We start from the raw sequence: 27,497 nt of genomic DNA, 5'->3' as shown, positions 1-27,497 counted from the left end.
TTGCCCAATTTGCAGGTATTCATTAATTACTGGTCTATTCTGCAATCGCAAGCCGCCAATTCAAGCTCAACGCGACAGCAGCATGTATTGAGAGGACGTGACACGTGTTAGGCCGCATTTCTGGAAAAGCTCCATCACGAAAATGTGCATAAAGCGAGCGTGCATCTCGCCACCGTGGTATATACCCAGGGCCAACGGGGTGTACTTATAAGAACAGCCCACGGCCTCGGTGGCACTTGTTCGCCTTCTCAGCCGAACGCGAAGTGAGACCGGCAGCCTCCGAGCAGGCGCTGCTGCGTACACGCTCGCCTGTGGCAGTAGGCTTGTTTTAATCGGGTTTAACGCCGGAGCCACGTTTAAACGGAGCATAACGCTTTGCTAGTCTATGCAGCCTTAGGATACGTATCGCTATTTCAAGCACTGCGTATAATTAAAAACACAGCGGGAGGGCACCGTTTTGAAATGTGCTAATATCTTTAACCACCCAGTGGTTTATATAGGAGAGTATTGTGTTACGCCCTCGTAGTCAGGAACAGCTTTATCATGTTATTGAAATGCTCCTAATTCATTGAGACGTTCTTCGGAAGCAATACATCTGAGCTATCTCCAAGGCGCAGACTGATGGAACGCGTCCTTGAAAAATTGTTACTGTTCAGATCGCTCCTATACATTCCAATTACCATACAACTTTATAGTACACCAGGCACAGTTGTTATTACGTAAAGCCCATTTTATTTCTGAGTGCACTGTGAATCACAGCAGAAAATAGTCAAATATAGCATTCTAAAATGCGGGCGTTTCCATTCTTCAGTCCAGTCATTTGTTTGAATATTTTATTCACTTGGCCGTGTATAGCGTGGCCCAGCAAGCCTGAGGGATACCTGTGACCAAGTCAGTATTGGTTAACCCGATCTGCATTGTGCGTAAACTGGGTGTGGTATCTTGGTATGATTGTAGTGACTGCTTTAGTGTATGCAGGGGCCTCATAGAATGATGAGGTGGAGCTTGGAGTGAGGGAGTCCTGGGGATTCCACTGAGTGAGAGTGTGGGTTGGGACTTGGAGATAGACTGGGAACCAGGGCAGAGGCGTGTTACTTACTCTCCTACCTTTCATTGACTATACCCATGTAACTAAGAAGAATAAAGCCTGTTCCTTTTATACTTACCTGAGTCAGCCTGGTTCCTGCTCCATGTCATCCCTGGCTCAGATACATCACTGGGCACCATTGTTGTATATTAGTGATCAACTTCGTGTCAGGGTTGTGATAAATCCCCTGCACCCAAATTGTGTTTAGAATTTTCCTTTTTATATTAGAATGTAGGTGTGCATTGATTTGTTAGATATATCTTGTTACAGTGAAATGAGTACCAGAGGACTCCAGGGACGAGGCAGAGCAGTGCAGTATCGATTGCTTTCTGACTGATACATGACTCCCTATGAACACTTATTTTTTTTTGCCGATATTTTGTGCCTCCTGCTGTTGGAGTAGTCGTGTTAGCCACCAGGTGGCGTTATTGCACCACACGAGCGGCTAAGCTTTGAAAATATCTGGGAGTTCTACAGACAATAACGACATATTTTTCCCTTCGTAGACAACGAAGCAGGACATTTTGGCGTGGGCCTTTAGGTGCTGGTCCCCCATCGGCACACGTTGTTGCCACATCCAGCGGGATGCAGAGGCCTGTCATCTCCCATCGCTGTATCTTGAATGTACTGTCAAGTTAAAACACTAATAAATGCGGTGTTTTTCAATGACCGTATACTCAAAAAATGCACTGCCGTTCAGCAGGTATAGGTGGCACCGATCCGGATTTAGAACGTACTTTCAGCTTTCAGAGCTTTGTTCTGTGCAAAACTCTATTTTTCAAGCAAAGTACTAATGTTAAGGCTGTTAGTTTTGATGTTCCATATGCATTTTAAAGCAAAGTCCAAAGAACTGGTCTCTCCAGCTATTTGGTGTGTTTGTGAAAGAAAAGGCAAATGCTTATTTTTTTAAAAAACGTACAACATATCCTGCTTGTTTTAAAGCAAAAAAGTACTTTTTTTTGCAAAACGGCACATTTCATGTACACATATGCACAACAATATAGTGGATGCCTGTTTTCAGTAATGAAAAAAATGCAAGCAATGTTTACAAGGCTCATCCTGCCCAAAATTCAGGCTGTTAAGAGCCAGAGGTTTGAACTTCCTGACCACTGCAGCCAAACTATGGAACTCGCTACCCACCAGCACAAAGAGCGGAAAAATCATACTGGGTCTTCCGCAAATGACTGAATACTTCAAGTAGAGCACTGTGACTTTTGCCCTCTTATTCATGTCCTTACCTGAAACCCCTTCTGAATGTATGTATTTTGTTCACTATTTAAGATGCACCTTGATGCCCCAGGGTTTGGCGCGCTATACAAATGTCAAAATTAATTAATGCAACCAACCGACAGCCGACTTCAGACTCATTAAAATGTTGCAGTATCACGTGTGAATAGGGCATCCAAGATGCCTCCTTTTTTTGCATTCCGTCACTTACAGCTCTGCAGTGGTGCATGAAAAGCAAAACTATGAATACCAGAATGCACAGAAACACTCGGCACATGATGAACCACTCACACCTGACCAACATGGAGACAGGGAATGTACATCTCTGCTTCACACCCACCATACAGAGAAAGGAGGAAGAGGTCTGGAAAAAGCGGACTAGTGGTCCGTGCTTGCTTTTCAGGCAATGTCAATCTGCATTTGCTTTGCCGTACACACATTTGGGAAAAGCTGACCTACAAGTCCCAGAATGAAAACTGAAGTTGAATGAACAGCTAGGGCTGAATGGGAGGTGTCCGACATGTTAAGGGAGCACTTATCTTTATTTGAAACTCCCTCTCAGATCTATCTAGCTAACCAAGTTCTAGTGCGGGTTACAGCAACCGTGGCCTCCAGGCCCAGATCACCATTCAAGTCTGCTATTTGTAGATCTGCATTTCCAATGGGAAAGTTAAACTTCATTATTCACACCCATCAGGATTTTTCAACATTCAATTGAGCATTTTACGACATTAAAAAAAGCACATTGTAGTATTTTTGATTCACCTTTTGTATTGGTGGGAGGGTACTAGAGGACTATATTGCAAAAGAGGTAGTGTTGTGAGGCTGCAAAATAGCCAGATTGTCATTAGTATCTGCCATCAAGTTAATAGAGTCCCAGGTGTCCCCAGCTTTACTGAACATTGTTTGTTTTGCTCTACTTCTATGGTTTATTGTACATGCCTCTTTTATATTAATACCTTTTTTGATCGTTATCAATTGTAATGGTGCACATTTTTCCTTTCCATATTCTCCAATCCCCCGAGCACTGACACACACCACTCACCAATTCTCCATCACAACTTACACTTCCAAACTACTCACTCTGCCAGTCATGTGCATACTTAATTGCTCTGTGACACTGCCAAGCAACAAATCACACTCGCTAGTTCCTGCTACACTCTCAATCGTGCTGTCAACCCCACCTGACGCGCTCCAGTTCCTCCTGCAGTCTACATTCCTTCATTCTTTCTCACTCCTCCATCACACAACTTTTTCTCCCAGTCTATCCTGCTCTTCCCCACCCAATGTTGACTGGGTCTGCACCGGCTGGAGTCTTTTCGAGAGGCCTAGACAGCTCTTCTACACTTTCAGTCTGGTCCGTCCATGCTCAGGTCAAGAACTTTAATCGGCAGACAGGATTTATACCTGGCAAGCCTACCCATTTAGGATAAATTGAGCACCTTCACTCCAAAGAAGACCTGGCTGGCTCCAAACACTGTAAACCTGTTTAAAATGGAAACGTTTGCGCACTCGGCACTGCAGCTCCCTTCCTCCTTCCACCCCCCCTTCCCCAGCCCAATCCCGCCTCCCAACCCTCCCCCTGCACCACGATTGGTGCCCTGGCCCATATCATGAACCCTCCCAGGGCAGCCCTCTGCCCGGCAGCCCCCACGGGGAAGGGCCCCAAGGCCAAGGCCGGCTCCAACATCGGCGGCTCCAAGATGTGTCTGCAGGTGTCCGCAGGGGACGCCAAGGAAGCCAACAGAAACCAACAAAAAAACGTGAGTGTGGCATGGGTGGGGAGTAGAGCTATCACTCTATTCCAGAAAACCCTGCCACTCTATCCTACCTACCAATAACATAGAGTGCCATAATACCAGCATGTCCACCCTTAGATAGACGCGCCAAATCTAGACAGAAATGTGATTGTAAGCATATACCACACTTAGATAGAATTTTCAGAAATGTGATTGTAAGCATATACCACACTTAGATGGAATTTCAGAAATGTGATTGTAAGCATATACCGCACTTAGATGGAATTCTCAAGCTTAGCCCGCGTCGCATCTAGACAGAAATATGATTGCTAGCATATGCCACACTTGGATGGAATTCTCAAACTTTGTCTGCGCCAAATCTAGACACAAATGTGATTGTTGGCATATACCACACTTAGATGGAATTCTCAAGCTTAGCCCGCGTCACATCTAGACAGAAATATGATTGCTAGCATATGCCACACTTATATGGAATTTCAGAAAAGTGATTGTTAGCATATCCCACACTTAGATGGAATTTCTCAAGTCTAGTCTGCGCCAAATCTAGACAAAAATGCGATGGTTAGCATGTGCCACACTTACATGGAATTCTCAAGCTTAGCCGCGTCGCATCCAGATAGAAATAGGATGGCTAGCACATGCCACAGTTAGATGAAATTTCTCAAGTTTAGTCTGCGCCGAATCTAGACAGAAATGTGGTTGTTGGCGAGTGCCACACCTGGATGGAATCTCAGAAATGTGATTGTTAGCATATGTGATTCTTAGCATGCACCACACTTAGAATTATGAACCTAGCTTGCGCAGCATCTAGATAGAAATCTGACTGTTAGCATGTACCGTACCTAGATGGAATCCCACAATTGCAAGGACAGCAATGCCAACTAACCAACCAACTAACAATTCCATCCCTCTGCATACACCTCTCAAACTATAGCCAAACACAACCACACGCCTTAAACGCAGCAATCCGCACAAACTTCATAACAATGCAACAACAAAACAAACCACACATAGACTTGCACAACAGCACACGACAACTAGGGACCATAAAACACCCCAAGCCCAGCCGACGGACCCACCGGGCTGAGGCTGCCAACAGCACATCACTGCTCTCTTGCACTTTTCCAGCTTATTCCCACTAACCCATCCCCTCTCCTTTTTCAGAGCCGCCAGAGCACCAGGGGACCACTCCGGTGGTGATAGTGCGCAGTACAAATGTCCTTTAACATAAAGGTACCTGTTTTTTTTTTTTTAAAGAAATGTTGCTATTTTTCATGTTTTTACATTCTTTCTCCTAAAATATCAGTCGTCCCAATGCAAGTCATTGGGCCTCATTCCGAGTAGGGCGGTAAGGGTTAACGGTCACCGGTAACGAGACCGGTGCCGTTAAACCCTTACCGCCCTACTACGAGTTCCCTTTGCAGGTCAGGCGTTAAGGACAGGACCCGCAAAGGGACTTTAGTGCTAATAACGGTACCGTAAATTACGGTGCCGTTATTAGCGCCTTCCCAGTGAGCCCTGTGGGGGCTCAAATGGGAATGGGGAAGGGCCCTTGTGAATGGGGAATTACCGGTCCCTCCAACCTTGGAATGGACCGGTAATTACTCAATTCACCAGGGCGGAGTCGGAATGATTTTGGAGGCAGCCATGCCGCAAATAGCGGCGTGGTTACCTCCAAAGTCGGAATGAGGCCCATTGTGCCACTTCAGTATCCTCACTTTGTCTCAAAAGCTCCCTCCTGGCTGTTCTAAAATGTTGGTATATGGTAAGTTTTGTTGTTTGGCATTCTCGATTAGCCAGGCTCCGAATAGCTTAATAGTTTGTTATTTAAAAATGTTGGCCACCTCCTCTGCTCCTGATCCCCTTCTGATCCGTCTGGCTTTTTATAGCTCTGGTCTCCCTGTCTAAACCCTCCCCTGGTTTTCACATTGGATATTATGGTCAGCTGACACTTGGGCCAATCTCTGTCCTGTCTAACCCAGGTTGTCTTCAAAAGAGATTTAAGCCCGTCCCTTTCTCCATGCTCCATTGCAGTTCACTTGACCATGCTGCTCCACCGCCTTTGATACATCAATATACTGTCAGAGTTGATCTACTTTGGTGATGAAGTAATACTTGTGTTAAATATTCTTGTGGAGTCTTGGATGACTGGGTAGGGTAAGGGGTGCGCGGTGTGTTTACCTTCAAAAGAGGGCTTTACTCTGGTTAGCGGCTGCAAGATTGGGCTGACTCTTGAACTGTAATTGCGTGATTGTATGTTCTGGGCCCTTTGAAAGAGAACCTTACTTTAAGTAGTAATTGTATATTTTGCACATCGTGGTTGCAGGTGACTAGCACTGTAATCTCTGCATCAGAATAAAAGATCAGCACTTTAGCTAGCTTTATGGAAATGCAGAGCAGGGTGGATTAATGGCGTGGGGTACGCCTACTCTGGATGGAACATACACTGTTCCTCTATGGTTGACCTCAAAGAAAATGCACATTTCTGTTACTTTGTTCCTGGAAAGAAGGTATAAAGATTGTTTATCGCGGCCGGTGAATACAGGACAATGGACACATAAGGGAAAGAAATGCAATAATTGAAGCACGTTTCATTCAGCGCATTTTCAAATATACGTAATGGCTCCTTTACTGGAATCCATAATTTCCCACCCCAAATAATATTAAAATTCATATCTTGCCAATGTGATGTCAGGCTTTCTCGCTCACGAAACCAGACTAATACACTGTATCAGCATTTACAGTTCCAACAGGTAAATTATGTTTCAATTACGACGAGCAACTTGAAGCCTGGCTATGAGTTTCTTTTGAAATAAGTAAGACCCATAACTGTGGCCTCTGTGCTCTGAAAACTAGTCAAATATAACATTGAAAAAGTAAAACCGTAGTGATTTTCAAAATGGTAGCTCTGGTATTAAAAATAGATGCCCAAAATTGAGCAAACTCAGAACTGAAAAATATATGAATCGGGTCTACAACACGATCTCCTTGCCACGGACGCCTAAGAGGACTATTGGGATACCGATACCGTTAAGAATCAGCACGGGTTCTCCCTCCGATCACTGATTATACAGGCCTCGTAGCTTATTAGAGGCCCCACAAGAGCTACCCTTCACTGAGTTCCTACGCTCGCTCTCAGTTCTGATCAGAAGACTCGACCCACCTGCATATATCTCCATGTGCAAAGGTTGGCTCTTTGCCCACTGCTTTCACCTTGCAACTTCATTCAGCATTGTACTGTCATAGGCAGCTGTGACCCAGCGAAAGACATTGTCCTCTAGTGCACATTTCCATGACACATTTCCATGACTCGTCCCTGTGGCTATCTACGACCAACGCCTTGTGTCGGCTGCTTATGGCCAGAATTCCTCTGCCAGTGTTGACTGCCTATCGGACCATCTGCCTTGCTGAGATCTGCAAGAGAGCCTGAGAAGTGGGGATGGCTAGAGGAAAGTCGGGGTACTGATTACTCAACTCCCTTAAAACCCCACTGACGTTACACTGCAGTTTCAGGTCCTAGCCCTTCCTGCCTCTATGCCACACACTTGAGGGAAGATGCATTCTCATGTCCTGCTCAGATGACCCCCAGCCCAATCACCTTCCCGGCACACCTCGATATCGCCTGATGGAGTGTTCAGGGAGAGAGAGCGAGAGTAGGTGCCGCCCTCCTGTGCGATATGCGGGAGTTCAAAGTCTGATAATACTTAATTTATTTACTGTTTACAGTTACAAACGTTTCACAGACAACAAAAATAAAATGATTGCACAGCAATAGATCCCACAGCATCAAAAGACAGACACAATAAAACTTCAGAGGAAAGATCACAGATTTAAAACACTAATACCGAAAGATGGAAGGAAAGATTACTCCCCTTGCCAGGCGTTCCTCTGCATGTCCCCACCAAGATCGTTCTGACGACAATCGTGTCCGATCGTTTAGGATCTCGTTGACTTTCTTCCACTTCCTTGTCAAGTAAATTACACATGCTTTGTGGTTCCCACTAAGATACAAGGCCCACATTTCTTCCATAGTCAGACATTCTAGAAGGGCTGCGGATAGTAAGACCAAACGCTGAAGTAGCTGAAGGGACTTGCATTGTGTCACCAGGTGTTTAGCAGTTTCACAAATATCATCCCCACATAAACGACACAACCTGTCATCCCTCGAGAGGCGGAACCATTTTCCCCTCGAGTTCCTGTGTCCTGACAGCACAGAATATTAACTTGATGTAGTCCCATACCAAAGCGTTCCCAATAAAGCATTTCATGTACTTATGGGGTGGGGGGGATGGGGTGGTATGTGTATGTACCCTCAGCTGTATGTAATGCACAAGATGTCTCGCCTGTTCATGCGTTTCCAGGTTACAATTAGCTGGTCTTTACTAAAGTCAGTGAGTATACGCTTTACTTTTGCCTTAAATAGTTGATAGTTTAAATGGACTATATCCACAGGCATCCTGAGTAGCCCTGGAGTTGCAACAGCCATAATCTAGGCAACATGGCTGTTCGGCATAAGCATGCCTCTTGTCCTCATGGTCTCACAGATGTGGCCCTGTAGTGTGGCGTTAGGGGCTCTGACTAATTTCCAGTATGTTATAAGACAGCTAGATTGTAACTTCAGCAGCATGGACAAGATGTTATACTTAAGGTAGACCATTTCCATCGGTGTCCAAGCAGGTAACCTCAAGAGTTTCTTGAACAGTATCCGCTCGAGTTCACACGCCCAAATAACCGCTCTGTACATGATAGCGGACTTGATCTTAGTCTGATACAGCTGTAGTATACTAGCAACAGAGTACCCCCCACTGTTGTTGTAAATTGCAGTGATACGACCCAAGGTCGATAGTGAAGAGGATCTTACTTTCTCAAAATGCTCATAACCCTTTAGTTTATTATGGAGGTTTATCTCCAGATATTTGTAAACAGATAGCTCCTCAATTCGTCCCTGTCAAGTTTCCAATTTAGTTTTTGAGATTTCCTTCCGGTTGGACTGAAAACCATAATTTGGGTTTAAGAAGTGTTGGCTAGTAATGAGTTGATTTCTGCATATTTCCTCAGGTTAGAAAATGCATTTTGGCATACCAATTGGGGTAAGATCCAGTAATGACTAGGTGGTCTGTGTAAGCCACCCATTGTAGGATTGCAGAACCTATTTTGGGTGGAGTAACAGCGGCATCCTCAAGGGCACTGCCCACATCTGAGGGGTAAAGGTTGAATAACATGGGAGCCAAAGTGCAGCCTTGTTTAAGGCCTTTGTAGGTGTTGGTCCAAGAGGTGGTCTCCCCATGTTGATCGAACCTTATTTTCACTCTAGTTTGGTTCTGAAGAAGAGCGGTCATCTTGAGTTGCCCCAGGGGTGTACCCCAACTGAGTAGCTTGTTCCAAAGTTGCCTTCTATCAACTGTGTTGAAGGCGGCACTGAAATCTTCTAGGGCCACATAGACCAGGATCTTTCTTATCTCCCAAACTTGCTCGGTCGTAGTAACTAGTGCCAGACAGTTAGTAGTTGTGCTTGAACCTTTGCAAAAGCCAGTTTGGTTGAATGGAATGATATTAGTAACTTCTGCCGAATTTCCAAGTTCTTTAAGTAAGATGCGGGTGAATAATTTCGCTGAAGCGTCTAGCATAGTAAGAAGTCTGTAGTTCCCTGGATTTTCATGATTGCCCTTCTTCCAGACAGGAACTATAATACGGTCACGCCGGCTAGAGGGAATCGCTTGAGTAACTTCAATACTGCAGAATAACCTATGCAGTGTTTGTGCCCAAATATTTGTGTCCAGCTTGTTCAAGAAACTGCAAATGCCGTCCGGGCCAGGAGCACTAGATGACTTGCTAGTGGTGAGGAGCTTGCATATGTCGGCTATGCTGTGCTGAAACTGCCATTTAGCTTAAAAAGATTCTAATGTCAACGCCCCAGGCACCTCCGCCGCAAATATCTGTGCTTTGTGAAGGTCCCAAACTGATTAGGGAACCCCGTTGATGACTCTGGTTCTAGCCCTTTTGCCCATTGATTATTCTCCAGAATATTGTGGAGTCCTGTGTGTGCTAGGCATTAACCAATGTCTTCCATCTAATGCATTCTGATGTGTATTTGTGCCTCCTAAGCCACTTTGCATAGTTTTGTTCAGGGGTCCAACTAGGGGGTAATGATCACTCTCTTATCAATGGGTTATACACATATCCAAGATCGTAGGCGAGTTGGCAATAAACATGTCATCAATGGTGCTGCTCTCTCCATTTCCAACCCGCGTATAGCTAGGCGGTCTATCAGATGGAACTGCCCCATTTACTGTGCTAAAACCTGCAGCATCCTGCCACGTTGAAGTAATTTAGAATGACCGTTTTTATGGGAATCGGTGCTCTCACAACTCCAACAGCGTCCCTCTGCACTGGAGGGCAGAGAAATTAGGAATTCTGGCATTACAATCGCCACAGATCAGACTAGTGCAGGCATTGTAAAATCCATCTAGGATTCTCTCAAGCTGTTTGACTAAGTCCAATTGCAGCCTTTTGTACGGTGGAACATATGTATTCAGGACTATTAAGTTTGGTGAGAGCAATACTGAGGCGTGGAAGGAGGGGTAATCCTGCCTATGAGAATATTATTTGACAAACGGGGAATTTTCACTAGGCTCAGATCCTGCCTTGCACCAAGTCTGAGCGCACCCTTCGGTCGGCCTCTGTTACCCTGAGTAGCCGGGCACGTTAGGAAATTCCAACCATCAATTATGAGCGGACTGACAAGCCAAGTTTCTTGAAGGGCCACCACACATAGTCGGTCAATATAATCTAATAGTCCATCCCTATCCGACCAATATGTGCTGCCGCGTGTGTTCCAATTTAAAAGGAGGAAGAAGAGCAACTATCATCAGGTACAATTAATTTCTCGTTACTCCACCATATTAGCCAACCATTCCCAATGTCGCACTTCCCCTGAATAGCTGACGCTTTCATTTTGCATTGTTTATCGGGACAACCAACAGAATTTATATAAATTGTTACCACCAGGAATGGAAATTTGGCCAGTGTTGTCAGGCAAATATACTATCCTCGGTGAAGGTCCTCTGAGCCATGCATCCGTAGAACCATGCCCATTCCACTTGTGGGGTTGTATCTCAATTACTTCAGTCATAACCCAGTTTAAACAACACAGCGCCATGCTCCATAATGCAAGGCAAGGTAGATGCCACTTGGAAATGGACAATGGCAGTAGCCTGACGCTCATGCTTCAGTATATCCACTATTTTGATGTCACTACTCCTGATATGTAAGTAAGAGTTCTAGTAAACGAAATCGATTGATATAAAAGCTGTTGGAATCATGAAATATGCTTTGTATTTTTAAGACCTCGATGGTTGTAGGAGTGGGGGACTTAATGACGGAGATGTTGTCTCTAGGTACCCGACTAAAATTCACCTGCGTCATCGCATTGTTCGTACTCAAACATGCTCCATTATTTACCACAGTGGAAACAGGTTCAATAGAGGGTTGTTTGAGAAATAGCTGTTCCAGGTTATAAGAAGAGTTCTCTTCGAGATACACATATTTTAGGCATGTTTCATTAGCATCCTCTTTCCTCCTGTTAACATCATGACAAACGGTGCTTTATTATTTTTGTGTTTTTCCTGATGGAACTCAGTTGAGTCCACTCCTGTCTTTTGTGTGTCACTTTGACTCTCAGACGATGCCGTCATTGCACAGTTATCAGAGTGTGTTTTTCCCGTGCTTAGTGAGATGAAGGAAATTCCTTCCTGAACGGAAGGAGGGGTAGTAGAAATGGCAGGATCACTTGGGTGCCTCTGAGTAGTGTTTAGTCTCTTTTTTCTTAGTGAGATTCTCATACATAATTGCCTGTTTTACAGTTTATTTTGTCTTTCTCCTATACCAAGCAGCGGAATTTAGATCACTCACCATGTTGTTATGGGTCTCAAAGCCAGGAAGGGTTCTGTTTCAGATGGAGCATTCCTGTACTAAACCGGTCATGATGTTGATCCTATTGTCCAAGACCTCTGTTCGGGTGACAATGGAATTCAGGACTTGGGTTATATTGCACATTACAATTTTCTGTGGCTCTACAGCAGCGCAGAGTTTCCCCAGCTTTACGTTGATGGTGTTGCACTTATTAGTCAACTTGACCAATAGATTCTCAAGTATACCAAGCATAGCTTCAGATATTATGCTGTCGTTTGCAGCCTAACTAGACGCCTCCATGGCGATGCCATCCTGCAGCGAGCAGATGGACCTGAAAATTGCGGGTAAAGACTGGGTAGGTGTAGAGTGCTTTGTTGTATTGCCATCCTGATCGTTATGCTGAACCATTAGGGTCTGCGGAGGGCTAGCGGCCCGATGAATAGGTTGCTCCTCCATAATCCCCACATTTTATGTTCCTGGATATGAAATAACCGGGCTAATGGGCGGGTTTGTGGTGGACACACCAGATGTACACAGACCTAGGTTGCCTTCAGAAAAGTCCACCGTCTGCTCTGGAACTGGAGCAATCGGAGCCTGTACTACAGTCTCAGTAGTCTTGGTGCTGATACATGGAAGCTTAGCACTTAACTCATCAGTAAGTTCCACATAGAGATCAGCAGTGGCTTCCTGTAAGGCGTTAGCCGAAGCATGGTAGAAATCAGTGATGTTAGTGTTAAGTTTCAACCAGTTCACTGAATCGCCAATGGCTACAGTTAGTTGAGGACAGCCTTGCGATAAACGCCGCGGGCTACTGTTTGGTTTCCATTTGTGTGGTTAGGTCAATGCGTTCAACAGCCAACTCTGCACAGAGCCCCCCTCTGTTCAGCAAAACCATGTCTTTAGATCGAATGGAACAATGGTTTCCTGTTCCGCCTTCAGTAGAGTTCGTAGCCAAGGGGATGTCAGAGCAAGGGATACTTGCTTTACACATTGCTGCAGCACATTTGGATGCTCTTGCCGCGGCGACTGTGGTGGGTCTGCGCTTTGGTGTAACCAAATGTGACGTACACAAAGAGGAATGGTGGCAGTTGCAATCCTTATACTAAATGTTTTAAATGACTAACATATAGTTGGTGTGCAGTGACAGAAGAAATTATCTCCAAATGATTGTACATCACACTGAGGAAAGCTTACCGGTCAGAGGTGGCTCATTGTTGCAGAGTGCCAGGGATTAGGAATCATCAGTCAACTGCAGCTTCTTATTGGCAGGCTCTGGTGTGTTGGCGCCAGCTAGATGGAAGGCACGAAGGCCCAAACTCCAAAACGCTCAGCTCACTCCACGCGGAGTGATGTTTTTAACAGGAAAGCCTCCTCCTTCTCTGCTCGGCAGCAATGGGAATGGAAAAGAGACTCGAAGAGACTCCATGCAGTCCTGACTTAACCTCTGGGGAGTAAAATAATAAAAACAAATACTTATGGAGCACATGCTTGGTAATCAAATCTCTAAAACGGTACCTCAGGTTGTCCCTCGTTCAACAAACAATATCGTTCTCCTGAAAAATTGTATTCCACTAAATTAGCAATGGATTAGAGTATGCCCTCTCAACTGACTATAATGGTAGGCAGGAATGATCCCTAGGCCCATTATGTCCCAAACCTCATGGAGCATCTCTGGCTTGGTCTTTCTGTACCACCTACCAGTACCTGGCATGATGGCTCTCCTGCAGTGCACAGGGACGAGAGCCCCCACACACGTCTGTAGACTACGTCTGTCTTCCGTGGGGGAAAGTCACAAGATATTGATGTCCATGCATAACTTCCTGCGCATTCCATTGACTAATCAATGCCTCTGTGTTGCAACACATCTCTGCATTTCCTGGTTGCGTTTCAGTGATCTTCCATCTTAACCCTCGTTTCATTCCCAGACTTCCTCTGCTGCTATTATACTGTTAAGGTGCAGTCCCATGATTCGAACCTGCCCTGTTTATGGCCTGCTTCTTGTCTCGCACCTTCCTAATGGTTTTGACCCACATGAGTCTGACCCTTTATTCACCAGCTTGTGGACTGCCTCGCTGCTCTCCATGCTTACTGTTTGGATCGCATGTCGCCATCTGTCTGCCTGCTTTTAGCTTGACTAGTGCCTGTGCCATGTTCATCCAAGTCTGTTACTCGTTCCCACCCTGCTATCCTCCTGGAGCTCCCTACATCCAGACCATCTTCTCTTTACTCCCATTCATCTTTGGACCTTGACTCTGCCTCTGCAATCAGGACCTAGGGCTACAGTGGAACAAAGGTGTGTTTTGGGGGCATTAGTATCTTCGTGTTGGCTGGTGGACTCACTTGTGGTGCCGTGCAGCTCTCTGCCTCCCCTTCTCTCACATCAGTCTGCTGCCGGGTAGTATAGGGTTTCTCTTCCATTTCCTTTCTTCTGGAGGATTCCTTCCTGAGATTACACACTGTGACTATGGGGAATAACTGGGTTGGAGGGAGATTTTCATTTTTTGGATTTGCATGCTGCTTTTGCCACAGCGCAGAACAGTGTAGGTAACGTGACAACAACAATGTTCATGATAAACAACAACAATGAATGTGATAAAAGTAGGTGAGTTTTGAGAGATGAGTGGAAGGAAGAGGGAGAAGAATAAGAGCGTACAGAGAGGCAAATAATTCCAAAACATAGAAGTTAGAGCGAAAACGGGAAGAGAAGAAACCGAGATTGAGAGCAAAAGGAACTGATAGTGTTGTAGAAGGAAACCAAAGAGTCCAGGTAAGGGGAGCCAGACCGTGTTTGCATGTAAGTACGATGAATAGGAAGTGGAACAGGAGATGAGTTTCAAAAGAGAAACGCGCAATGGAGCAAAGTGCATTGGAAATAGTGGCGTGGAGAGGGAGTAAGAACAAGGTACAAATAGAAGAATTGTATATCGAGCACAAGGGAACATATGGTAAACGTGGAGACTAATGAGCAGAACCAAGCAATAGTTGCATCTCAAAGGGACGAGAGACAATATTAGCAGATTAGTGGCGTGGAATGATGATAGTGGGTGAAACTTACGAATGTCAAAAAGCTGAAAGCAAGAAACTGGTGCTATATTGGAAATGTGAGGAATCAAAGGTACCCCTAAGATCACAGGCAGCAGGAGACAAGGAGATGTAGAAAGGAGGAAAAGGTCAGAAAGAAGGGAAATAAGATTTCGTTTTTTGATGGATTGAGGTGGAGGTGGCGAGAGTGCATCCATCTTGTGTAACCTGGAAATATTGTTGTGGATAGTGTTGATGAAGGAAGAGGAGTATCATCGGCACAAAAATGGCATTAGAGGCCAAAGGGTTTACTGATATCTGCCAGTGGAGCTGTATAAAGGGAGAAGAGAAAAGACCCAAGGAGAGGAACACCATAGTGATGGGAAGCCCCAGGAAAGTTGGTATAGCCCCAATCACTAATGAATCGGACTTACTTATCAAAGATGCTGCCTGGTGCACGTCTATTCAGGAAGCAATGCTAGGGAAACCTGAATGGATAAAAAGGAATATTGAGATTAGCAAGAAGACCATTGAAGGGTATTAAGCACCCAGGATGTGGCAGAACACACGCACAAGATGCAAGAAAACCAGTTCAATTTCAAACCTATATCAGAATCGGAACTTGCAATGATCATTAACAATCTTAAACTGACTTGCTGTAAAGGGGATTTATGCCCCGCAATGATTATAAAGTCATGTGCTCCTATCTTGATAGGCACTCTCTGTAAGTTTATCAACTCTTCCTTCAGAGAAAATTATGTTCCAGCAGGTCTCAAGACCCCTGGATTAACCTATCATTAAAAATGGCAGGTCTATGCCCAGAAACACCTGTCAACCTTCGGCCTTTCACTAATGCTCAGTTTCTTTTTAAATGTTTAGACCGTGTGGCTTATATTCAAATATCGGCATATCTAAATGAACATGTGATTTTAAATGGCAGTCAGGTTTTAGGCAGGGTCATGGTACAGAAACAGCTTTGCTTGACCTGAAATATAGATTGCTACAGATTATGGACAAGGGGCAAACTGCAATGTTTATGCTGCTGGATTTATCTGCGGCTTTTGATCTGGTGGACCACACACTGTTGGTCACCAGATTAAATATTGTTTTATTTCTTAGATAATGCAGCCCTTCGGATTAGCTCATTCCTAGGCAACTGATGGTGCAGAGTATCTAGCAAGGATGCAGAATCTCAACCGGCTCTACTGGCTTATGGTGTGCCTCAGATGGCATGTTTCTCACCCTACCTTTATAATATTTTACAGTTCCCTTTTTTAATCTTTTGGAAGAAAATTGCATTGGTTTTACTAATTATACAGACGACACACAATGTGTCATCCCACTGTCTGGTAACCATGGAGATGATGAATAAACTGTTGTTAAGGTCTATGTCTATGAATTTATTCAAACCTGGATGGTGGGAAATGGTCTGGCGCTTAATAAAGAAAAGGCTGAACTGATGGTGGTAGGCACAGAGACTAAAATACTGAAGTTGGGTACAGACTATATGTATTTCCTAATGGCAGGCTGCGATTGTGAAACCAAAAAAAAGTAAAAACATATGAGATCTATTTGGACCAAAATCTATATATGTGGGCCCATGTAAGTAGCCTGGTCTCCTCTACTGCCTACAATATCAAGCTGTTAGCGCAACTCCGCCCTTAGATCTCTCGAGCAAACTGTGAGACTGTAGCGAGAGCCATTGTAGGCATTGTACCCACTACAGTAGCCTACTAGTGGGTATAACCAAATCAGATTGCACATTATACAAGATAGTGCAGTGAGGGTCATTACTGGCCTTAACAGGAGAGATCATGTCTCAGATGATAGACTTAATTTGCACTGGTTACCAATTGAGGTGAGGATTGGATTCTGCTACATATTGATTACTCACAAATGTTTGGTGAGTTGAATCATTGACTAACAAATCCAATATCAGAACCCTTACATCTAATAATACCAATCAGCTCGAAATCCCCACCTGCAACCTAACTCGGGTTGAGAAATGTGCTTTTTTTGCCGCCTCCAAGGCCTGCAATGCTATTCCTCCAGACTTCAGAGAGCTTAGATCCACAGCGATATTTAGAAAGAAGCTGAAGACCCTGTTGTTCAGAAATTGCCCTCTGGTTCTGCCCTTGGTGGCCATGGCCCTGTGATTTGTCTGTGCAAATAGTATGTTGGCCTGCCTTAGTTTTGGTTGTACTTCTGTTATTTGCGTTTGTCTGCACCCTTAAGCATCAGTGTAATCTGGTGCGCATTACAAATATATTAAAGTAAAGGAAACTTCCCAAGACCCTACTTTTCTCTTCTTCCTTCCCTCTCCTCCTCCTCCCCAGCTAATGTCTCTCACTGCCGCATTTTGACTGGCTGCCTGGTTCCTTTAGATTCATACAGGACACCGGGCCCTCCTCACCCTGTCTACCCCAGCACCTCGGTATACCCTGGCCACCCCCCCTATCTGCACTTGCCTTACTGGGCTCCCTCCCCTTGTCACACCCTGGCGGGGACTGCACCCCTGCTGGGCCCATCCAACCCCGTCCTCGTACTTAGCATATGGACCTTCATTCCGTACACTCCCTGCATTACCCTGGCACTTGTCCATCCGGCCCCCCATCCCCTTTGCCTTTGCACTCGCCTAGTCCAGAGGCCCTCTTCCCCCATCCCTCCAGCACCTGCATGCTCTCCACTCCTTCCTGCATTTCCTTTCCCTCCTTAGCGTTAGCGCATTCTGCTCTGACCGGCACTTACCCACACCTCCCCCACTCCGCTGCACTTTTTGTCACTGCACTTGCACGATCCGAATGACGCAATTCCTTTTAGGACCGTTTTTGTTATTCTTCATCCCTGTCCCGCACCCCTCGCCCCCCATCCCACCCACCCTCTTTTGTCTTGTTGCACCTTCATTTGATGTATAGGCGCATTATAAATACCCAATAAATAAATACAAACTTTCTTAGGCTGTTAATTCCTTGCTACAACGCAATGGAGTGGTCATTGGCGGTATGACAGCTCTTCTCTATTGAATTTCCAGCCAGCTGTTGGATTTCCAGTACGGCTTCCTTCCAGGTGTAGGAGGAATCTGCACTTCTTGTTTCTCTTTTGGTCCTAACCTTTCCTATGTGACCTATCCTATCTAGGATTGCTAACCAGCGACCTGAATTTCCCCCATGTGTCTCTCTCACTAATAACCACATTCTAAGGTGCTTGCTTCACCATTACTTGCCATGCTTTGCCTATGGAAACAGCATAGGTTTGTGAAGTGTTTTGGGTAGCCCTAGCTTTATAAGGGCATGTGCCTGTGCCTTTTTGTCTCTTATAACAGTAATTGACATGAAGATTCCAGTCCACAGGAATGCCTTGAGTATTTGTAATATGTTCACTTTTTGTTTTCCTGCATTGCTTTGTTAAGCAGATCAGTTGTCCACCAGAATTTACCCTCTTCGGCTTTCCAATCTGGATAAAAGGGGAAATAGTATAAACTACATGCAACTTCAAAATCAGTGTCATTTAGGAAGTACACCAAGTGAGGGTATTTACGTGTCAAGTCTAAAGTTTCAATTCTATGTGCTTGCCAAGATTCACCCCCCGCCCACATGTCACATGAAGGGTGACTGATTCTTGCCATGTTTCTTCTGTCATTGTGGTAAATAGTTTTTTTTTCTTTATCATGGACCACACAAACTGACCATTCATTGGAGTTGGAGGTGAATATATATCTATTCTGTGCTATGACCTTTCCATCCACTTGTGATTGTGGTATGTGAGGAAATTGCGCCTTAAACCCAGGTGGTGAGTTTAGAAAATGATTGGGACAGTGCTCCCAGTGGGTTTTGTGTAGCCACTGCACTGGCCTTTGCTTGTAAAAAAGAAAGGTGTCAAAATACTTCACAAAATAGACATGATCTGACATGTCCTCTAACGTTTCCAGATCATAGTCAGGATCTAACAGTGCCTCATTAAGCAAATGCTTCTATTTTGGCCCTCCACATATTCTTATAGGTGTTGGAGACATGCACCTTAGGGGACCCTCTCATAGATTCATCTATCACTGATAGTATGCAACCTCAGGTACATACAATAGGCCCGCTCTGTTTTATACTGGCGTGTTCAGAACTGACCTAACTCAAGAGGGTACGTGCGATTTTGTGTTGAGACCCCACCCCCATCAACAGCCTGCACCTCCAGTTTGCGTAATATGAGCTAAGGCTAAAATTGACTTGTTCAACTGTCTGCTGGCCATTGGTTTCTCCATTGGAGTTAAAAATGGACCGGGATTTAAAAAAATAAAAAAGGTGAGAAGACTTTTCCATAGCAAAATGTAAAACAGGATTACTGTTCCAATAAACATCTTGCAACTCTTAGAGCAACTTCGACTTTTTCAAAACATTTGGTATCGATCTTGCGCTTTGCTTGATTTTTGGCTCATCTGTTTTGGAGAAAAGAATATTTTCTAAGGTTGAGGAGGTTTCTTGATTGGTTACTAACCTGGTATCGTCATCTACTCTTGCCTGCTTGTCCGGTTGTTCAAGAGCGTCTCCTCCCTCAGTAACAGGGGAGTGACCAACTGGAGCTGATTAAAGGTGGTCCAGCGGCACTTGACATGTACCTTTTTTTTAGGAGGCAGAGCTGCCAGGATGGCTCTTCCTGAGCCAGTGAGCTCACAGGAGGTCTGTAGCGCGGTCCAAGTGTTTCTTTCAGTCTCCCGACTTCAAGGTGCTGTGTGACTTGTCTGTAATTCTTTATACAGCGCTTATAAACAGGTGGAGTGCTTCAAGGCGGGACGGGACCAAGGGTATACAGTAATCATTCTTAGGCCTTGAGGTTTCCGAATGATCTAAACAGAAAACTAGCATACTAGGCCTGACAGCATTTCTGCTAGTGCAGGTGCTGCATGAAGTGTTAACAGCTGTGACCCCAGTAGGGAGGGGGGACAGAAAAAAGAGGGGGGTGGGGGGGAGGGCAGGACAGATGAACATTACTAGTCCTTGTATATTTAGGTCATGCAAGCGTACAGGCGGTGGTGCGAGGAGGAGGCAAGTGCAAAGACTAGCGCAGAGGGGTGGGCCTGGGACCTGTAAGGCTCTGGAGGTGAACCGGCAACCAGTGAGCAAAAACTGAAACAGTTGAGTAGGAGAAGGAGGGTGGAGAGAAAAAGAACTGAGGTTAGCAGGGGAGAGGGAGAGAGAAGGGGGAGGAGAAGAGGAAGATCTTGATCAGTTTCCAGGAATTTAAGGTGCTACTGCTCAAGACGGAGAGAGGCAGTTCCAGAGAGGGTGTCTGGTGCTATGGTAAGACTTCTTCAACATGGATGGCGTCCCCTAGGGGATTTGGTAGTAGCAGCTGGTCTGGCTTGGTGAGAGGCTACAAGGATTGTGTAAGTCAGGCATGTACATGGGAGTGCCAAATAGCAACTCATATATGGGGGTTTTACCCGCACATTGAGAAAGGTAAAGTATTTATGCTACACTGCACTAAAGGTACATGATTTACCCAATTACCCCCAGAACACGATGAAGCTTTTAGTATGGCTTGCTTTATTATTCCATTTGCTTTCTCAACCACCCCATTTGACTAAGGCCGAAACGGGTTTGAGAAATGCAGAGTACAACCCCAGATTGATGGGGCCTCTCTTAAGGCTTTGCCAGAAAAGGCTGGCCCATTGTCGGTTTGGAGTAATTTCAGTGGTGCATAGCTGCTAAGGACAACAATCCTTTTATGACCTCTTTACAATTCTGCTTTCCTCTGTAGAATTAACCAGGTAAATCTGGTGCAGGAGTCCACCATGACTAACCAGTATTTGTAGTTGTTAATGGGTGTCAGTGGACCTATATGAAACACTTACATACATGCATTCAAATGACACTGTTGCCCTTGTCAGTGTGCACTCTTTTGGCTTACTGGAATTGTCCAGTTGTTTTCAAGCATATATAACAATTTTCTATGTATTGAAGAACTTCCTTACTAGGTTCTGGCCACCAATATCTGTCTCGCAAGAGCTGTATGGTAGCAGACACCCCAAAGTGTGTTGTGGATACACTTGCATGTACTGCAGAGATTAGTTTCAAGCTATCCTGCTTATTTGGTAGTACCCTGTCAACCGGGCCTCCCTTTGACCAATGGGTAGTGACTATCACTGTGTTCTCTTTTACACTGAATGTATATGTAGTGGGGAACCCTCGTGGGTTAGGACTATTTGCATCCCAGCATGCTTTTAGGTCCTCATCTATGTATGTAGCAAAGCGTGCCAACTCTGCAACCACCATTTTTATAGTCTGCTGTTGTGCATACTGATTAGGCAGCACATTACCTGCACTGTGCACAGAATGTGGTTTGCCCTTTTGCATGTGTAACCCAAATGAGTGGTCTGGCCTCTTTAATGTCCCATATCTCTTGCCAAAGTTGCTTTGACAATATTTGTTTGACTTTGGAATCTCTGAATGAGTTATCTTGCCACCATTGTGGGCTAAAATTGTAACTTCTTACTACATATTCTGAATGAGACACAATGAATGTGGGCTTATGTGGGCCAACTTGTCACAGTGCAAGCAGGCGGCCATGTGGCTCATCAACCTGAGCTGATGTGTCACTGTAAAGACTGGTAAGGGGTGTCTGTACTTCCGCTCTCTATATGGTAGAGGAGAGGCACAGACGACCCCAGCCAAGATTCTCTATTTGGTAGCAATGGACGAGCAATCAAGGCCTAGCTTCTCAGGAGGTGATGCGGGCTGGTTCTTAAGTACAGTGTAGTCCCTGAAACCCCCACAAAGGAATGTCCACACACTGTATTACTGAAAACAGTCTTTATATAATTAATATTCAAAGATATGTACATGATCACAATAACGCACTTTGTACTCGGAAATCAACAATGATAAATGTATACAATTCTAAAGTGTTACCACCAATGTTATCGAATCTCATTGAAGTGCATCAACTGTACGGTTAAATTGTCACACAGATCAATAACGAGGAAACCAGAAATAGAGATAGGAAGGAACGTAAGATGGTTGAAACAGTAGTCTTATTTCCTCCTATTAAGGTTTTACCCCCCACCCCCAATGTACCTGGTGGAATAGAGTTCTCCGAAGATGCGTCGACCGATCCTTCTTGAGTGACTCCCTTTAAAGCAGGAGCCACGGATCGTCGAGAGGCGTCAAGGAACTCTGCGTTCGGTGTCAGGGAATCGACGGCCCTTCTTGAGTGCCCTCCCTTTAAGGCAGGAGTCACGGGTCGTCGAACGTCCGACGACAAACAGGTTGAACTACAGCTGTGAAGTGGCAGCTTCGTTCCTAGCGGTGCTCGTCGACGACAGAGCGTTGGCGTCCTGCCAGGAAGAGGCGTGCGGGGTACCTCGGTGATGATAGTTCTGGACCGCAAAGAGATGATGAAGAACTCTGGTCCAGCAAGGGCGTCGAGTCGTCGGCGTCTCTGTGGTCCTCAGGTGGCGGGAAACCCACCGGTGGATGCTCCTCGGCGCGTCGACGGTCGGGCCTTCTCCAGCGGGAGAAAGCGGGCTACGATGCAGACGAGAGCGTCCGATGATCAAATGAAGTTTTTAGGCAAACGGGAGCACAGCGGCTCCGGTCGGCGACGGCGGTCGTCGACAGTGGCGGACAACAGTCCGAGTGCTTCTCTTTGAGATTCTGCAGCAGTCCCCGTCTCGGGTCAGCAGCCCGTCGAAGGTCTGTCTACCAGGGAGCTTTGGCAAAGATCAGCTGGTGCACGATGGTCCCTCGTAGCTCGGGGAGAGGGCGCCTTACCAGGTCCTCTCTGGGTCAGTCCTTGGAGGCACAGCAGCTTTCAGATTGTGAAGGAGAGCAACAGCAATTCTTCTCGTCCAGCAGGACTTCAAGGTCAAGCTTCAGTTACTCCAGTTACTCGTCGTAGTGGACTTCAGCTTCTGAACACGATTCCTAGCAGTGAGAGGTCCCCAGATATACTGTTGATCTCGCGTTCATTCCGCTGGGTCACACACAAGCATCCAATCGCGACTAAGGGCATTCATGCAGGCAGGCAGCTAATCGGGCACACAAGGTATTCAGGCCATTCACTTCTCCCCAGACACTCACAACAAGTTATGTGTATTGGGACAAGTACCGAGCCATTCAACACTCCAAACTGCATTCATACCGGTTTCGGGCAGGGCTGTCTCAGTCATTGTGTCAACCACCAGATACTAGACATCCACAACACAGAATGCATATTCGTCACACACACTATGCACCCGGGTCCCACCCACAGGAGGTACCCACAACATACATCACTGGGAAGGGTCCAGCTAGTCTGGCCGGGCCTTCACAACAACATATATGGCATTTCCACCCAACAGCCAGTCAGGGGGAAGGGACAGAGTCAGGGCTTCCCAGGACTTTGGGAAAACAAGGTAATAGGTAATAGAAAGCAAGATGCCACAGGGGCCATCTTGTTTTCCATCAGGAATCAACTGATCCCAATGGCAGGGCCGGGGTATCCCCAAAATGGAGGATACTCCGCGCACCTGTCAAATTCAGCATGGAGCTGCCACCAGCCCATACCCTGCTTTGCGGGCCACCCTCAGGTGCTCAAAAACATACACTAGGGGCACAGGGTTGTACCCCCACCCATGGGTGCCATAAGGGTATCCCACGGGTGCGTTCACCAAACCAAAAGAGAGCTGCACTGCCAGGAGTCCCACATGAACTCCTGCGTGGAAAACACAACAGAACGCACGATAAAAAACAGTAAAGGACAAGGATACGGAGGCCCTGTCCCTCCGATGCATTTCCAGCATCACAGTGCCCCCGTCCCCCAGACTGAGGTGGAGGTTGCCTAATCTCCCACGGGATAGACGCCCTCATCCAGACAGTCAACATACCTTCTGGAAAGGCCATCTGCATTATCGTGACTCTTCCCTGGTCTGTGCTCTATGGTGAAGTCTAGCCCTTGCAGGCTAATGGACCACCTGAGCAGTTTCGGATTCTCACCCTTCATTTGTATAAGCCACTTCAGGGGCTTATGATCTGGTTGGACTTTGAAGGTAGACCCCGTAAGGTAGGGCCTAAAACGCCTAAGGCTCCAAACTATACTAAAACATTCCTTTTCAACAGTAGCCCACCTAAATTCTCTACCCTTGAGTTGTCTACTGATGAATATGACAGGATGTTCTCTCCCTTTGTTATCTAACTGGGACAAGACAGCTCCAATTCCGGTGTCGCAGGCATCTGTCTGGACGATAAAGGATCGGCTGTAGTCAGGCGCACACAACACGGGTGCCCTACACACGCTTTCTTTCAAGCCATCAAAGGCCCTCTGACAGTCTTCAGTCCAATTAACCTTCCTAGGCTGTTTGGGTGAAGTCAGAGCTGTCAGGGGTGCAGCTGTGGTTCCATAGTCTGCCATGAAATTGCGATAGTACCCAGTGAGGCCCAAAAAGGCTCTCACCTGAGTTTGAGTAGTGGGAGTCTCCCAGTCCTGTACATCCTGTACCTTACTTGGGAGAGGTTGGATTTGACCCCCTCCTACCTCATGACCAAGGTACGGTACTTTTCCCTGAGCTATCTGGCACTTGGTGGCCTTGATAGTGAGATTAGCCCTTTTCAAGGCCTGCAACACCCTACCCAGATGTGTCAAGTGCTCTTCCCAAGTGGAACTGTAGACGGCAATGTCGTCTAAGCCACACAAAAGGCTTCCAGCCCACTGAGAGCATGATTGACCAATCTCTGGAAGGTGGCAGGGGCATTCTTCAACCCAAAGGGCATGACCCTAAACTGGTAGAGTCCCTCTATTGTCAAGAACGCCGTCTTTTCCTTGGCATGGTCCGTCAGAGCTATTTGCCAATAGCCTGAGGTGAGGTCAAAGGTGCTCACAAATTTGGCGGCACCTATGGTGTCCACGAGCTCATCAGCCTTGGCAATGGGTGGGTGTCAGTTTTGGTGACGGCATTGACTCCTCGGTAGTCCACACAGAACCTCCAATCCTTGATACCTGCCTGGGAACTTGCCTTGGGGACAAGGACCACGGGACTGGACCAGGGGCTGGTTGAGGGTTCAATAACACCCAGATCCAACATCTTGGCGACCTCAGCCTGGATGTGGTTCTTAACCGTATCTGACATTCGGTAGCTCCTGCTCTTGACAGGCACGTTGTCACCAGTGTCAATCTCGTGCTTACACCACGGTGTAAGGCCTGGCGTCAGCGAAAACGGAGAGGCATACTGCTGGAGCAAAGTCCTGCAGGCCCTCTGCTGCTCGGTTGTCAAATCTGGAGAGAGATGCACTCATTCCACTGAGCCATCCTGAGGGTTGCTATGCAGCAAATCAGGAAGGGGCTCACTCTCATCCTCTTCTTGCTCGGAAGCCAGCAAGAGACATGAGACTTCGGCTCGCCTGTGGAAAGGCTTGAGCCTATTAACATGGAATACCTATGGGGCTACCCCTGGGATTCCCATGTCAACCAGATAATTGACCTCGCCCATCTTGGATATTATCCTGAAGGGTCCAGTCCATTTATCTGCCAATGCCCGAGGCTTTGGTAGGCTCCATCACAAGGACCTCCTGTCCCGGAGTCCAATCCACTTGCGATGCTTTAAGGTCATGCCAGTATTTGTTCAATTCCTGGCTGGCCTTGAGATTCGCTGTTGCCTGACCCATCATCTGTGTCATCCTCCGTCTGAGGCCTAACACATAGTCCCCCACTTGCTTGGCGGGACCTGGAAGGGTGGCCTCCCAACCTTCTCTGATCAAGGCAACGGGCCCCCTCACGGGATGTCCAAAGAGTAACTCAAAGGGGCTGAAACCAACACCCTCTTGAGGTACCTCTCTGTAAGCAAACAAGCAGGCATGGCAGGAGGAGATGCCATTTCCTCCTTAGGGGCTCTTCCAAAGCATCTAGCATGCCCTTGAGTTTTATTAAATCTCTCAACCAGACCATTGGTCTGGGGGTGGTAAGAGGTGGAGAACTTGTAGGTTACCCCGCACTCTTTCTACATGGTTTACATGTAACTAGACATGAAGTCGGATCCTCTGTCAGAGACAACCTCCTTGGGGAATCCAACACGGGTGAAAATGCCCAGGAGAGCCCTGGCAACCACCTTGGCAGTTACAGTCCGAAGGGGTATAGCCGCAGGGTACCTGGTGGCATGATCTACCAAAACCAGGATGAACCAATGTCCACCTGACGTGGGAGGGTCAAGGGGACCGACAATGTCGATGCCCACCCTCTCAAATGGTGTGCCAACCACTGGCAATGGCTGCAGTGGGGCAATGACACTGCCTCCAGTCTTGCCAGACAACTGACAAGTTGGGCAGGTCCTGCAGTGGGACTCCACTTCTACTCCCATCCGGGGCCAGTAGAAATGGGCAGAGAGCCTCTGCTTAGTCTTCTTGTTACCAAGATGACAAGCCAAGGGCACCTCATGCGCCAACTGCAGAAGGAAGGGCCTGTAAACCTGGGGTACCACCAACCTCTTGAGGGCACCAGGTTCAGGCTTAGTGGGCTCACTAACAAGGAGCTCACCCTCCCAATAAATCTGGAATGTCCTAGGCACTTCTCCTTGTGCCTGGGACACTCTCTCTGTCCTTTACAGAAGTCGGCCCGGGAGGGTCCCCCTTCAGCTAACAAGCATTGAAGATCAGGATGATCCATCGGGTTGATAACCTCTTCAACAGGAGAGTCTTCTGGCTCTTCTCCCACAGGAGTTGAGACAGGATTTACCACTGGACCCAGCCCGTCCGGAGCATGGATCTCAATGGGTGCTGTAGGAACAGCAGGAAGAGAAGGAACTCCCTCGACAGAGGTGGCCTTCTTGCTCTTCCTTAGTCTTGCCTTAGGCTGCGCCTTCGGCTCGAGTACCTGACTCAGAGCCAGACCCGGTGTCACCTGTGACCTAGTGACCGCAGCAGCAGTCATGGGAAGACCATCCGAGATCAATCCCAACTTGACCATTACCTAACAGAATGTTAGCAGGGACATTGTCCTGAACCAGGACAGGAAGCTTTGCTGTCTTGTCTCCAATTACGAGTGTGACTAAGGCTACAGGCGATAATTTGGGAGGCCCACCAGCTAACCTGGTTGTTCTCAGAGGAGCACCTACATAGTCCTCTGGCTTGAGCAGGGTCCTGTCCACCACTGTCATGCTTTCCCCAGTGTCTCTCAAACCAGTAGAAGGCTGGCCGTTCAGGAGGGCACTTCTCCAAAATCTACGGGTGTTCTGTGGGATAGTCGCCAGTACTTCCGCGTACTGGTCCCAGGCCCCAAGAGACACTAAGGAAATCTCTACGGGAGCGCCAAATGTGATCCCTGTAGAGGAGGGGAGGACAGTGGCCGCCACCTCAGACATGGGGTAAGGGTAGGTCAGGCTGACAGCCTGTACCCCAAGTGCCTTACCTTTACACTTGGGGTCACCTCTTCTGTGTTCCAGAGCCCCACAATCACAACAAGTGCCGGGAGTGCAGGGTACGCTACTGGAACCACTGGGAGCCTGCTTTGCAGCAGGTGGACCACTACTCTTATTC

General features: G+C 46.6%; 1 protein-coding gene across 2 annotated transcripts in view; it reads left to right on the top strand.

Annotated features, from left to right (window-relative positions):
* PRR13 (proline rich 13) overlaps positions 1-27,497 on the top strand; it is a 192,745-nt gene that overhangs the window by 109,901 nt on the left and 55,347 nt on the right. The window contains exon 2 of one of the 2 annotated variants that reach the window (XM_069653309.1): positions 5,239-5,307. The exons of the other annotated variant lie outside the window; for it this stretch is intronic. The gene's annotated coding sequence lies outside the window, so the exon portion shown is untranslated. The remainder of the gene's footprint in view (positions 1-5,238; positions 5,308-27,497) is intronic. 2 annotated transcript variants of the gene reach the window in all.

This window comes from Ambystoma mexicanum, chromosome 3q, assembly GCF_040938575.1.
Source record: "Ambystoma mexicanum isolate Mex_15411 chromosome 3q, UKY_AmexF1_1, whole genome shotgun sequence".
NCBI classification, from domain to species: Eukaryota; Metazoa; Chordata; class Amphibia; order Caudata; family Ambystomatidae; genus Ambystoma; species Ambystoma mexicanum.
The sequence above is the reverse complement of the archived record's forward strand: the minus strand, read 5'-3'. Positions and strand labels throughout refer to the sequence as shown.